The sequence below is a fragment of the Semicossyphus pulcher genome, unplaced genomic scaffold, assembly GCF_022749685.1.
Source record: "Semicossyphus pulcher isolate SPU_LCO1_2020_fin unplaced genomic scaffold, fSemPul1.0.p SCAF_3, whole genome shotgun sequence".
NCBI classification, from domain to species: domain Eukaryota; kingdom Metazoa; phylum Chordata; class Actinopteri; order Labriformes; family Labridae; genus Semicossyphus; species Semicossyphus pulcher.
Window position 1 is genome coordinate 2,060,701 of NW_027211704.1, and position 15,045 is coordinate 2,075,745.

General features: G+C 41.1%; 1 long non-coding RNA gene across 1 annotated transcript in view; it reads left to right on the forward strand.

Moving 5' to 3' along the window:
• Positions 1-15,045, forward strand: part of LOC138605461 (uncharacterized) — a 96,231-nt gene that overhangs the window by 46,817 nt on the left and 34,369 nt on the right. The window contains exon 2 of the long non-coding RNA XR_011309325.1: positions 3,495-3,619. This is a non-coding gene — a long non-coding RNA (uncharacterized lncRNA). The remainder of the gene's footprint in view (positions 1-3,494; positions 3,620-15,045) is intronic.

Genomic DNA, 15,045 nt, shown 5'->3' on the forward strand with positions numbered 1-15,045 from the left:
TCCACTGACGCGACTCTCTGTCTATAAGGCTCTGGATACTTTGTTCAGGGAGTAGGCGGGGCTGCTCCTCCGCTGCTCGTCCGCTGTCCTCACCAGACTTTTAAAGATATAAAATTGGCTTACTGACTGCTTTGTGGTATGTTTGAAGACTGTCATCAAACTACAAATTGCCAGTGTAAGGAGGTAAATGCTCTAAAACGATGAACAACCCTTCAGCAAACCACACACTGGCAACGAGAGAGGAAAAAAACAGTGAGGGGCGGGAAAGTAACACAAAGCACAATGAAACCATTGAAGAGCCAGAGAGGATCTGCAACATGTTGGTGTTTGATCAAGATAAGCTCAGCAACTCTTCAAGGCCGTGTGCAACTGTTCAGCTATAATCTCCAGAAGCTTCCTTTTGTTCCCCCGCGACAAACAGTTTGACTCTTAATCATGCTTAGAATCTAAATGTCCGGGCTTACATGCTGAAACATTTGGCATCCCAAGCTTCACACAAGTTGCATGTGAGAAAAGACAATAAGGATACTCTTCAGAGATCCAAGTAACTGAAGTGTATCCAATCGATCTTCCATGTGTTATCTTAATTCGTATATTGACTTGCCAACAGATGTGAACTGTGCCTACCATTTTCTCGATTCCTATGTTATCGTCTCCTTTCTATTTCCTGTGCATCTCTTTCTTTACAACACATTGTAAGTGCATTCAGTACAAACAGTTGGAGCAGTGAATACATGCTTCATCATTGACTTGTGTTTCTGTTTGCGCTCGCGCTCACTTGATCATGTCATTTTAAGTTAAATGAGCTCTGGTGGTTCCTGTTAGACTGTTACTTGTGTCTTATCGACCAGGGCCATTTAACCACCTGATAGAAATCACCTGTATTCTCAGATAACATGACAGGCTATTAGAAAGACGTGCTTAACCAGGCGTGTGATATCGCCTGCAGTGGTCTTTAATGATGGTGTAAACAGCAGTGGTACCGGGTCACTGCTCTGTGGTACAAGCACTGAGCCTCTGCAGCGTGTGTATCAGTGTTTTTTCCTAATGTATAACATAATGTGCAGCTTAGGATAGAATGTGTTCTTATTAAACGTGCACACAGACGGCAGGATATACAGAGTCCTGTAGAGTTAGCATATAATTGATACAATCATAAAAATATCCGTCAACCACCTGTGATTTCAATACCATTTAAAGTGATTATAAAAGATTAAGGTTAATCCATCCATCCATTAATCCATCAATCCATCCATCCATTATCTATACCACTTATCCTGTGGGGGGGCTGGAGCCAATCCCCGATATAGGTTCAAAGGTTTCAAACATGACAATTTGGTGGATTCATGTTGGGTTTCTCCGTCAGCAATATATTCTTAAAAAGAGTACGGTCTACCTGCTCTTTCTGTAAAGTGTCTTGAGATAAGTTTGGTTATGATTTGGTGCTATACAAATAAAATTTGATTGATTGATTGATTGATTGAAAACGTGGTACAGTTACCCCAAATGTGACATGTGGAATGGAATGTATTTGTAATTTCTAAAGTTAAAATTGATCAAACATGGTGACTTCCTATCTTGTAAGAGGCTCCAGAGAGAGAGAAATATAAATCCATTGAATGCACGTTTGTTTGCTGGAAATGCATTTTTGGGTGCAGTTGCTGAGTGTGCTGAAGTGTGTCCAGACAGACCGCACATGAGACCAGCATTGCTCCTTGAAGCATGGAGTTGAGTGAACCTGCTTCAACTTGATTGTTAACTAGCGAGGAGACATTTGTTGCTGGCTCATTAAAAAGTAATACTCATGGAAAGAGATTATGGGGAAAGCAAACCCTGATCATCTGCATGGCTGTAACTTGTAATCTGTAATCTGAGATAACAATAGTGTAGTAACAGACATTATGAGGCAGTTGGTCTGGCCGTGAATCGGTGATAAGTGACGCCTGATGGCGCCGTCCGGAACTATTTGTCTGTTCATGTAGCCAAGGTGTTCTCACTACTGGTCAGATAACTAGCGCTTTCCCTGTACAGTGCTGCAGAGCGCGGTGTTGACAATTGTGCCACTATAATGAATGAAGCTGGCTATTTGCAAGTTGGGTCGGGTTCTATTCCGTTGGTTGATTAACATTTTTGTGGATTGGGCGGTGCAGATTTGCTCTTATAAGAGGTTGGGTGGATGCATGTGTTTAAAAAGCGTATCTGTTTTATAAACATCCATCAAACCATCCCTTATCTATACCGCTTATCCTGTTCAGGGTTGTTGCGGGGGGGCTGGAGCTTATCCCAGTTGTCACTGGGCGAGAGGCGGGGGTACACCCTGGGCTGGTCGCCAGTCAATCAGAGGGCTGATACAGAGAGACAGACAGACCCATGCATGCACAGGGAGAACATGCAAACTCCACCTAACACCTAAATTAATGCTAAAAAAGTAATAACAGTAAATTAAGGTTTAGACTTTACAGTGCATGATGAATTAGTTATATACTGTAGCTCTTGCACTAAAGAATGGTTACTCTTGCAGACATTTGTATTTTCAGCACCAGGTGCAGTGAAATGTGGCCTTGATGGGTTTTTTTTCTCTCCACAGCAAGTCAGAGGCTCTGTATTTCTACTCTGTTTGTTGAAATCTCCTCATTGGCATATTTACCCAAAAAGAGTTTATTCTGCAACATAGAAGACTGCAGACTCCAAAGCGTGTGTCTTCATCCTTTTAGAGGTCTTAAAATGATGTTTGTGCTCACATCTCAGTAAGCCAAACATCCAACCAGTTCACATGACCTCCATTCCAGCCAGTTCAGAGAGATTTTAAATAATGTTCAGAAGAGTTAAGAGGCCTAAATCCTGCAGCTTCATCCTGCTGACAGAGCCTGGGGCTTGTAATCTGGTCACACAGTTACAGGGCGACTTGGTTTCAGGAGATAGGTTTTTTAAATTTCCATCATCAGGATGAAGTTTGTGTGATTAGAGTCAAGTTAGGTTGTAATTAACATAGTTAAATAGCTGCACTGCAATCTCAGGAGACCCCTGCATGTTACACTCAAGGTAAGGGGGAGGAGGTGGTTTGGTAATTAAATGAAGATTGTAGGCTATTGAATTATCTGCTGGGCAAATACAGTACCCCCTTTTCTTCCTCCCTCTCCCCCTTCCCCTCCTCCATCCCTCGCTCTCTAGCCGCACACCTGAGATGAAGATGACAGTTAATGATGGGGTTTTTTAAAACCACTTTAGCGCCTGCCCTATAGCTCACTCTCGCTCTCTCCAGACAGACGGAGATTATTTTTTCCCCGCCGCTTCTTTCATCCTTTACTGAGAAAGGTCCACGCTCATTTTTTCTCTATATTCCATTAGCAAATTGCCTCCTCCTCTTTCTCTCCTCCTTGTTTCCACCTCCCCACCTGCCCCCTAACCCTGCCGCTAAAATCTAACTGGGGAATTTGATCATTTAAACTGGGAAAAACAATGAAGTTCACTCAGGGGTCTGTTTTATTTTGCAGAAGTCGGAGAGGAGCCAAAGAGCAACGAGAGAGACTAATGTCGGATGGCGTGGTAAAGACAACCTGAAGGACCTGGGAGCCATCATTCGCACGGAGTGGCAGCAAGGTCACCCGACTGAGGGATGGTGAGTCTGTTATTTGCATATGCTGTGGACTACGAGATAATAAGGGCTGCTTAGCGCCTCCATTTCAATCATTTTAAAAGATGTTTAGACAACCATTAGTAAACTGACCACAAAGACTGTTTGATTCGACCGGCTATTATCTACTTTCATGCGTACGTTGGCCCAGGTGATGACGTCTTTAAGAGAACAAAAAGGGAGAAACTGTATAATTGTTTTGTCATGCAACAGCCATACCACTTTAATTCTAGCATAACATACAATAACTGTTTGACATAAAAGGCCACAAACTTACAGGTCTGAAGTGAGAAATTCAGGCCTGTTAAAGACAATGACTCCTCTTTAAATACAGATGAAGTGGCTAGCATGAACAGCACATAATCACAGCGAAATCTCTTGAATAAATGCATTAATGGGATCCATTATTACTAATCAATCTATTACATTCACAAGACTTTTGTATGCACAACACAACAGCTGCATTTCATTTGCGGTAATCAACACTTGATTAGCATAATAAAATAAGTCAGTTAGTTAAAGCTGAGTCGATTAAATAGAGAGAGAGGTGGGGAGAGTGACGCTGTTTCCAATCCATGTGCGAATCACTCAATATTCTGTCCTCATTTGTGTTTCATTACAGTATGTGTATTCCCAACGCTCTGGCTTAACCCTCGTCCCAAAACTGCTGAGTCAGCCAGCTTAGAGCCCTCGCAGACTGCTCCTTGTCTTAATATGTCTAGTCCTGTGTCAGGCCTTTGGATATCAGGGTTAATATCTGACTGAAGGATCCAATCTGCAAGATTACATGTGTTTGATGTTACTTACAGCATCTGCCATCAGATGTAATTGAATGTACTGCATGGTATAATCTGATACATCCGGGGGTGATGTTTTGAGACTGCTGTCATTTCGTGTGTGTGTGTGTGTGTGTGTTCCATGGCTCATAGACACCCTGTAGGAATCTGAGATAGCCTGTAGATGTCCTGCAGGAATTAGTCGCAGCCTTATGGTGAAACATGCTCTCCAAGCGAAATAACTCATTAAGGTAATATGCTCTGCATTTCATTAAGGTAGGAAGGATGCGTCACATCCTAATGAATGTCTCGAATCCAACATCGATTAAAAAGTTCCCTTGTATTAGACTTTAACACGTTTAGGCTTTGTACTGTAACGTTTTATGTTTTAGTCAGACCTTTTTATGTGTGCTAAACATTTAACAGCACAGTCCTCATTTAGCACGACCTGAAGCATTTGACACTTACACTTGACATATACATTAACATTTCAGTCCGATGCTGCCGTGTGGAGTGATGAGCGAGCAGGTGCAGCAGGGGTTCAGTGTCAGGCTCAAGGACACTTTGACACGGCACAAGGCTGCTGCTGGCACATTGGCACTTGAGGCGATTAAATCAACCCTATTACAAGCAGGTGCCTTTAACAAAAAGTTAGTAAGGAGTTTTATATATTCATCATTTCTTTAAATGAATGGTTCTAAACTTTATATGTATTTGTTTCTTGCCCAGGCGTAGTGAGAGAGTGTTAAAGATGATGCTATAGCTAGGTGGTTAGCTTATCTTTAGGCAGAGAGAAACTAGCTTAGTTCAGTCTTGGAAGTCCCTCACAAAACTGAAGTGAAAACGGACAAATTGAGTTACATGGGGGACTATTTTTTGGGCGGTTGTTACTTCTTGGAGTGTTATTGCAGTGAGGTTACAAGGAAAACAGCACAACAACAACCAAACACACAAATAAGTACCTTATAGATGACTGTTTTTGTACGTATGTCGTGATGTTTTAAGAGGTGAGCTTAAAACATGCAGGTAGTGCCAATGCCAAGCTAAGCTAGCATATCCTGTAGTGTTAATAACAATATTTATTAAATCCCAAAACGTTTCACCTGCTGTCATACGTGCATATCCTACCCAAAATGATGATGTGATGTGAGATGTCACATTCCTCGTGTCAAACAAGGTTCAGCAGCAGCACAACCAAGAGCTACAGTAGACTTGAAAGCTGCATCCTGAGAGATACAAAAAGAGGATTTTATATGTGATTTGTTTTTGCTTTTTTTTTCACCCCACAGAGGATCTGCAGTTCAAAGAGGTAGACTAGTGAAAAGTATGTCACTGGTACCACGCCAGGATAAGGTATTACTAGCTTTAAATCCTTCAGCACTGATCAAAACCAGACTTCCTGCACTCACAGAGAAACTGGTACACACAACAAGGCAAAGCCTCCACACACACAAACACACACAGAGAAACTCATGCTTTCATGACAATAACTTGAACAATAACACCGACAACGCTGACCTTTGTGGTGCGGCTCACAGGCCAGATGACTGTCAGCGGTGGATCGCTCCATGTGGCGAGGGATGCTGCTGTACTGTAGCCCGTCTCTTTCATCACACTGTCATCCTCTATTTTTATGTTTGTCCATTTTTAACCACTGCAGTGTCATCAATAATGCATCAACAAACAAGGCCAAAACACTGTTATGATGTTCTGACTATATCGGCCTTACAGAAATAATTGTTCTGCTGTATTTGCAGTGCTTTTGTACGCAATGATTCAGGCCTTGGACTACTTTAAAATGAGGTATTACTTCATGTTCTACATTTCTATCTTCACCAATATTACTGTATTTAAAATGAGTAATATTTAAAATCTTACCCGCAGGAACAGTTGTGCTTTAGGGCAGTGGAATGATGGGTCTTTAGAGCACGTTGCTTCCGCCCCAGATGTTTAATAACCAAAGATTTGGATTAACTTCTTCAAATCAAAATATGACTGTTAAATCTGCAATCGGAGTTGGAGAGCTTTTAGAGGCTTTTCCAAATCTCAAATTCTCACAGTTCAGTAACATTTGTAATGTGCAAGCTTTAAAAACGTGTGTGAAAAATCACTGGTTGTTGAGTGTATCCATCTATATTCATTTCTGCCACCAGTGTTTTGATCCATACTTGGTGTGCTGCGTCTGTAACTGTGTGTGAGAGTGTGTGTGTGTGTGTTTCTGAGTTCGTTTGCTCATACTTGTTTACTCACATGCCTCAATATGTCCCGTAATCCCAGAGACTGGCACACATCAGAACGATGGGAGCTGGGGAATTCAGCGCCGTTCTGCCACATTCATCCGTCTAAAGAAAGAGACAGAGGGAAGTTATGTGGCTGTGTTTAGCATATTACGCTAAATAAAGAGAGCTTCTGAGTGTGCGCAGGGAAAGGCTGCCTCTCTATACGAGGAATCCGCTGTGGAGGAGATTCAAAGGAGCAATTTTACACCAGCTTATGGACAGGAGAGTGAATAGAGGGATGCACGCTGCCTAGAGACTGCCAGATGTTACACAAGGGAATCCATCTACAGCGAGATTGACCAAGAGTGGAATGATTCTAAATTGGCTCTGAAAAATCGAGCTTTCGTGTAAAAACAGATGAAGAAAGTATTCAGGGAACAGATTGTTTTATGAAAAAATAACTGTTGCCAGTTTAATTCATTTTCTTTTTTATTATCTTTGCCAAGAAAGATATGTTATCAGCTCTGTCGTAACTTTGTAGAATAAAGAAGAAGATAACAGATTTCAGTTGTATGCAGTGAAAAGTCAAGTCAAAGATTCTTTAGATATTCTTATTATTAAAAATAATGGCATACGCATGGGAGTGTGGAGATTTGGCAGAGGCACCTTTGACTCATTACGGATGCACCAATGCGTTATACAATTTAATATTATGTTAAATTATATTCAATTGAAGACCACATATAAGGGATAATGTATAGTGAGCAGGTTGCTATAGGGGGATGGAACCCAGACAAGGTGAGCTCTTGTCTCCACAAAATATTGATTTGGAAGTTCAAAATGATGTTTCTGTTCTCGCTTCAAAATAGTCCGTTACTCACAGTGAGAGCTGCGCCCATAGCAACGGTGAACTCTGTAGCCTTCTTCAAACAGGCTAACTAATCATCACTCACATTAAATGGAAACATTTCCACTGATGGTGAAGTAAGACAAGTTGAACGGGGCAACAGGAATCAGTGCAGCACCTGAGGTTTTCTGACTCGCCTCTGTCAAGTCTGGTGAAATTTTCTTTTCCATTCACCGTCTTTAAACGCCGCCGTATCCCTTACTGTGTTCTGTTTAATGTTTACTTCACGTGCCGTCTACAGTTTTGCATCTTTAACCTTAATTGCTTTCTTTCCGCTGTTTTTGCCTCTTTTCTTTTTTTCCCTCTGTAAACAAACCGACGTCAATTTTGCCGGACTTCTTTCGGCGGATTGATATGATAACACTTAGTCCTGTGGATTGTGTGGTTAGAGCCTCATCCCTAGCAACAGTCTGTTCTTCATAGCAACAGTCTGTTATCGAGAAATAGCAGACCTCGGAATGCCGCAATTAACCAATCAGAATCAAGTATTTAACACAGCTGTGTTATAATGTACAATAAAGAATCTTTTAATAAGAAAAGCAAGTAAGTCATTAGACCACATATTTAGGGACACACCTGTATTATCAGCTACTGCCTATTACTGTTTGAAATCTAAGGACAGCACTCCATCATACTCCGTATAGTTATATAAAAGCATAGATCAGCACTTAATCTGTGGTCGAGCATCATATTTACTTCTTCAGACATTCACATACAACATGACAGAGCTGATTTATTTATTCAAGTCTTCAGAAGTATATCTTCATGAGAGAGATAATTGGCTGTATCGTCTGCATAGAGGGGTAACAGACGGGTCTGCTTAAAGCACAAGGACATATTTAATAAAAGGTCGGGTAGGGAAACAGCAGGCTGGCCCAAGCAGCCTAAAAGCATGTGCTGGTTAAAACCTTGTGTCATATGTCCTTTATAAAACCTGCCTGGCTTTCATTTGCTGTCTGTACCCAGCAAACCCCTCGGGAACAATGTCAGAGTGAGGGTGAAATTAAACAAAACAAAGTTACAAAGAAAACAGAGCCGTACAAGTAACACTGTTACCACAGACGATATTAAAGGTCATTTTTTTTACTAGCTACAATAGTGCTAAAAACAACAACAAAAAAAGATGAATTTGTAGTGTAATTCAAAGATACTGCTTGAGACGGGTAATCCTATAAACACAATAAAAACAAACCCCAGTATGAGACTGCTGTTTGTTCAAACCTTGTTATCCATCTCCAGAGATGCTTTGATTCCATGGCAGATGGGAGAGGTGAGAGGCAACAGCATAGTGCACACTGATCATTACAAGGGGCAAACTGTGTGCGTGTGTGCGCGTGTGTGTGTATCTTCGTTGTTCAGTATGTTAGCTATGGCAGGTGGCTGGTAGCGAAGCATGCTCCGTGTTAAATCCAGTTCCTGCTGCGTTTATTGATCTATTATCTTTAAAGAAGTCACAGACAGGCCTTTTGTTTTTGCGTCTGTACACACTGATGTGGCTGAAGACTGCAGACTCAATGTACTGATTCTGACTCATTGCAGGATGGTGTTTACACAGTTTATAAAGTTGCCCTTCAAACTTGCTGCACTTCTTCCATGTTTTTTCTTCAGCCATAAATATTCAAAGTTTGATGTCTTTGCTGGATATTTCCAGATTAGTGACCCTTCAACAAGGCCCACCACACTGTAATTAAAGCATCACATTCTTCTTTGCTTGTGTTTTTAGTACATGTTGTTTCCTCCGCATTACTGTATTGTAATTACTGGCCTCCGTACAAGATAAAAAGCCAAGCTAGGGCCGCCCCTCTGATACTTCCATTCAAACTAATAAGTTCCCATAAGTCCTTGGTTTCAAAAGCTTTCCACACACTTTCAGTCCTTCTTTGACTTCCCCTCCTTATCTTCCACCAGCTAAAAAAAAAAAACCTGCAGACATGAAACCGGAATGGTAATTCTGCCAGGCGCGGCCACCTCCTCAGATGCAACAGTGAACTAACCAAGGGGATCTTTGAGGAAGCAAAGGGACTTTTAATGAACAGGCCCTTTATTGATCTGTGGACAAAACAGTCGTTAATTATGTGCGGGTGGGCATTTAATTGAGGGAGCGAAACAAGGTCCCTGCTTGCTAAGCTAATGCATGATCCAGAATGAGGAGAATTTGATTGAGTCCTGTGCCATTGGGCTAAAGGATGAGACACAGTCGCTCAGCATCTCCCGTTTGCGCTTTTGTCTCTTTGTTCCTCTCCGTCTTCCTCTCTGCCTCTCTTCCTTTCTTTGTCATATAGGAAGTGACACTTTCTGTGTTATTCCTCTCCCCCTTTGTTTCCAAATTAGAAGGAAGTGCCCTCAATCTCCTAATTTTCCTCAACTCTGCGAGCTCTTTAGTCGTCTGTTCAGAGCAGTCTGTCTCACGCATCTTTGATTTTCTGACTGGTATAAATGGCAGCAGTGAGGATGTGTCTAAAGCAATAGACAGGAAGAGGAGCATGTGGATTCAACATGCTGAGTGTTATGTATCATAGAAGCCATATCTCTATGCTGTGTGCGATCTAGTGTATCCCTTTGAACTGTAGTCGTCGGTCATCATCAGGCAGCCAACTGTCTTATGGCTCTGCTCAGTGAGTCTGATTATGTGCAAGCACAACTCTCCATCCCTGCTGAGGGTTATATTGTCTCGGAGAACATCGTGAAACTGATGGTCATTTAAATCGCAGTGGTTTTTAGTCAATGATTTTAGTGTTATTAATTTAATGGTTATACGCTCTCTTCCAAGAGATGAGAAATAAAAGCCAAGGAGTAGATTAAAGCTCGAACAAGAGTTTGAGCCAATTGAAATAACTTTAATAAAGTTTAAGTTTAAATATAAATTCAAGCTGCAGGCAGCGTTGAACAGGCCCTCTCACCAAAGGGAACATCGGGCTGAACGGACACTGACCGTTTGACAAGGCTATGAATGAAGACACATGAAGGATTTAAATGGTGAGAAAACACATAAACAAGCCCTAACCATGCGCAGTACAACAGCTTCCATAACGCAATGTTAATGTCACACAAGGCTTACTTCCCCTATCAGAAGGTGATGCTTTGACAGATAGATTTGAAGCCTAATTCAAAAGGCAACTCTTCAAGAACCAAGTCCACCTGCTTTTTGGATTAAGCTTCAAATGACCATGACCTGGATGACTGAGAACCTTCACATATGCAGGTAGACGTCTTCAGGCCAAGAGCTGATTGGACACTGTGTTATCTACTTTAGTTGCAGCAACTTCCCCATTTTTACAGCCAGACTGAAGAATGTTCACAGTATGTGCTGTCCAAGTTAAACTAGACAGACATAAGTCTGTTGGAGGAGTTAATAAAATAAGATCCCAGTATATTGCAAAAAGATGAATCAAAGATGGCCGACTTCCTGATTGCCTCCAAAGGCCTGTTTTGTAGATCTGGACATGATTTTTGAAACTTCACACATCTAGCTCAAAGCTAATGCTGGAATATGTGTTGGAAATATTATAGGGGGCGCTGTCGAGCCTTCTTGCCATGCCCATAATGCATAAAATATCAATACCACTTCTGATGGATGTTTCATTTGTTTTCACTTTGAGCCTGAAAACAAATGTGCAGAGCCTTGTGAGTTTATATAGAGAAAAAATAATTCCTTCAGTTTCTGTAGGGTCCTAGCACCAGTCAGTACTCAGACCCAAGTGATTCATTCTCAGTACCTTATTGATCGCACTGATTTATGACTTAGAAAAATAACAACATAGGAGTTTGGAATTTGGAAATAGTATCCTATTAAATCAAGAAATCCTATTACACATTTCCAAACACTCTAAACACGGGGTCGTTTGAGTCAACTGTGAAGGGCTATCAGGAGAGCTCCAGCGGGTTGTTCACCGTGAATAACGATTTAAACTCTGTCACTCACACCACATACTTCTACAGATGAATGGTGGTGTTTAACTGAAGAAGTGCACAAGGTGTAATCCCTACAGGGGATGAGTTGCGTTGCTTGAGCATGAGTGTGTAAGCTCAGCGTGAGCTAGACTCTCATTAAAAGAGGCTTATTTATCTGTACACCTTCTAAAGAATCAAGGCTGGCGTCTTCAAGTCTTTGGGCTGGCAGCAATTACCATACCTATCAAGTCGCTTTTATAACGCCTGTTCTGTGTCATAAGAAAGATGTGCCAAGCTATTACTCAAGCTGCCGGCACTTTTTCACAAGGTGTAAGTGCTGAATGCGCTCTCAAAATGGATTTATGTAAAGGGATCAGTTTCTGTGCCTGGAAAAAAAAACACATCCAGTTTAGAAGTTAAAAATATAGCTTTGCTGCTTTGCCTGTCTGGAGAGAGGGAATAGCAGCTTGTAGTTGTAAGTTGTTGAAGCCTCTTGTGTTTGGCATTTTAACAGCAGCTATTCTTTGTGCTTGTCAACAAGTATGGAATATGTAATAGGAAAATGTCAACAGGCCTTCAGTGATGCTGGCAATCAGTTACATAGACTACAGATTTGTAGAATAAAAATATTTAGTTTATTCTGATGGATGTGAAAGAAGAAAAAATATAATAATAGGCGGTATTTTCAATGTAAAATCTGAACTCTGTTGTTTAACAGGGATGACGACATAAGGAATAAGATCAGCCGTTTTGTTTTCATAGAAATCTCTGATGCAAAGTTCACACGAAAGCGACCATTTTAAAAAAGCGGAGGTAGGCAACTTTGGAGAAACCAGCAAGTGTAAGAGTTTTTAAAGTTCTCTAACTTTAAAATTCTTGTGTAAATAGCTCACTAGTTTAGAACAGGGGAGCTTCTGGCTGTGGCTCAGCAGAAAGCACAAGGTATGGGGAAAGAAAGGGTCCTACGGCCAGCTGCAGGGGGCGGTAGGGAGACGTCCCTACCGCTGTTCCACCACCTCAAGATGTTCTGGGATTAAAGCAGCTAAACAGCAGTGAAGGGCGGCTCCAGACTGATGACCCTTCGGCTGGCACAATGGCTTCATCCGAGGCAGAAATGCCAAGCAGGTAGACCTACCTGTTCTTATGTCTAAATTGTGAGTTCAAGTAAGGTAGGCAGGTACTTAGGTAGACCTGCAGGTAAGCCAGCTAGTCATTTAATTTGGTCTAAATAAAATGTCAGGATGGCCTTATCACAGCCTGTGACAGACACAGAGACTAGATTTATTTTTTGTTATTAATCAGAGCATTTGATTTATTGATCGCCGTCGGGGTGTAAAGAGAATTTCCAATGCTTCTTAAATATGGCTTTAAGCACTTCTGACTATGCATGTAAAAATTGACATTCAGAGTATATGCCACTCAATAACATGTCAGAAACTCGGCTTTTGATTGATTGATTCAGTCCAGCTAAACCGTAATTTACTTTAATTATGCGAGCTAAAGCCTCCACTCTGCTCATCATACAATCTAACCTTAGTAAGAAATAACTCGATCCGTCCTCCTCCCTCCCACATGACGTGGAATAAGTGTCAAAAACTCATCATATCACTGATGCTCAAACGAAAAGTTTTACTCCACGCTGAGCGCGATTGTAGGACGCTTCATAAATAACTCAAATCCAACTGGTCGGAGTATTTTTAGTGCTCGTTTAAATTTCATCGCAATTCCTGGGTGTGAAAAAGGAATGCTTGATAAACATGAGCACTGGTCCTATATGATGAAACACAAAGCAACTCTTCGGGCCCAGGCCACCCCATGTAAATTCAGCAGATGAGAGATAAATGCATTTATTAGCCTTAGTTGAGCCATACCTCTTTAAAAATGCAAACTGGGCTCCAAATGCTCACCTCGTGCCGGGCTCTGGCTGCAGGAAATTCCTCTGCTGATAGTTTTGTGTGACTAGCCGTAATATTCCACTGCTGCTCGGAGGGCTATTACTGTCACAGGAAGCCAACAGGGTGTCATTATACGGCCAGCAGCTGTAACTATTTGTTTTTTCCTATGTTAACTCAGCCTCACAGCTGTGTTCGTGGCTGTGTGTGAGCATGGAGAGGAATGTGTACATGCTTGCGTGCATCGATATGTGTGCGTGTGCGTGTTGATCATGCATCTGTTTGTGTAGCGTGTATCAAGTGTGCCTCAATGTGTGTGTGTGTGTGTGTGTGTGTGTGTGTGTGTGTGTGTGTGTGTGTGTAATCTGCAATGCTCTTTTCTCCCGGGGTCCATAACCTCCCTTTGCTCTATGATAAATGTGTAGTACTGTGGTGCATGTGTGGCCTTAAAATGAAACGGTCCGCTGGCCCCTGCGGGAGCACTACATACTGTTTTCAGACACATCATTACGGCTATGGATCTATTGATTGTTTGTCCGTGTGTGTCTCTGCTTTTTTCTTTCTCTTTGTGCTGTTTTTCTTTTCAATTAGCCGTTCTTTCACACAGATTAAACACATGACATGTGCCTAATTCACTTGCCTGACTAGCTTACAGTTTGAAGAATTGTCATGTGGGACTGCTCTCAGCACAGAAACAATACCACAGTGTTAACGGTTCCCTCATAGGCAACCTTTCATAGGTGTTGGGTTGGGCCTCTCTTTAAATGACATAACAAAGAGTCGGTGCCTCAAAGTGCCTCGAGATAACTCTGGTTATGATTTGGCACTATACAAATAAAATTTGATTGATTGATTGAAGTGATTGTTCCCTCCACAAAAATTCGGAATCGATGGTTTGTTCAAATGAAATATGTTCAGTAGTAATGTTGACATAAGACTGTTGTCCTGCTGAAAAAGCCTTGGGAACAAGGTTATGGTGGATGAATGGATGTACAAACAAAGACTGGCCTTTGTATCCTGTCTCTGACAAATAGACCTTGTTGATCTCTTTTAAACATAAAAACAATCTTTCTGAGACGTAGACCAAGGACGGTTATTCAGCTAAACTTGATAATACTTAAATTAAAGGAGAGAATGCTCAAATAAATCCTTTTTGTTAAGTAGCTATAACGACCTTTAGTTAAATTAGGCTGCAGTGTGCCCTCAGCCCTTCTTGCTCAGCCTTTGTATCGAACAGTCTCTCTCATACACTCCTGCTGTTTTCTCTTTAGCAGATTGTTAGTTATACTTTGTATGCTTTGGTTAATAACACAGGCTTTTAAGTTCCCTCATTAGTAAGAGTTTTGCATGTGCAAGGCTCCACATATGCAACCTTAAGTTAGACTTTCAAAATAAAATATTGAACAGTTTTGTTTGAATTTCAAAATAAAGCAGTCACGTATAAAATAATGAAAAGGAACTGTTTTGTTTGACTTTCAAAATAAAGTATTGAAGTATAAAATAATGAAAAGGAACAGTTGTGTTTGAATTTCAAAATGAAGTTTTCTGAAATCCTTTTATGAGTTTTAGCAATTATAATGAACATATTAAAACGTTCACAGTTTTCATCATTTTGGCAAAAAACAGAGGTTATGTAAAGCAAGAAGTTTGCAAAGCACCATAGAGCAATCGAAAGTGCTTTGCACAGTTAAAAACAGAGCGTTAGAACATTAAGAGCAGGAAGATA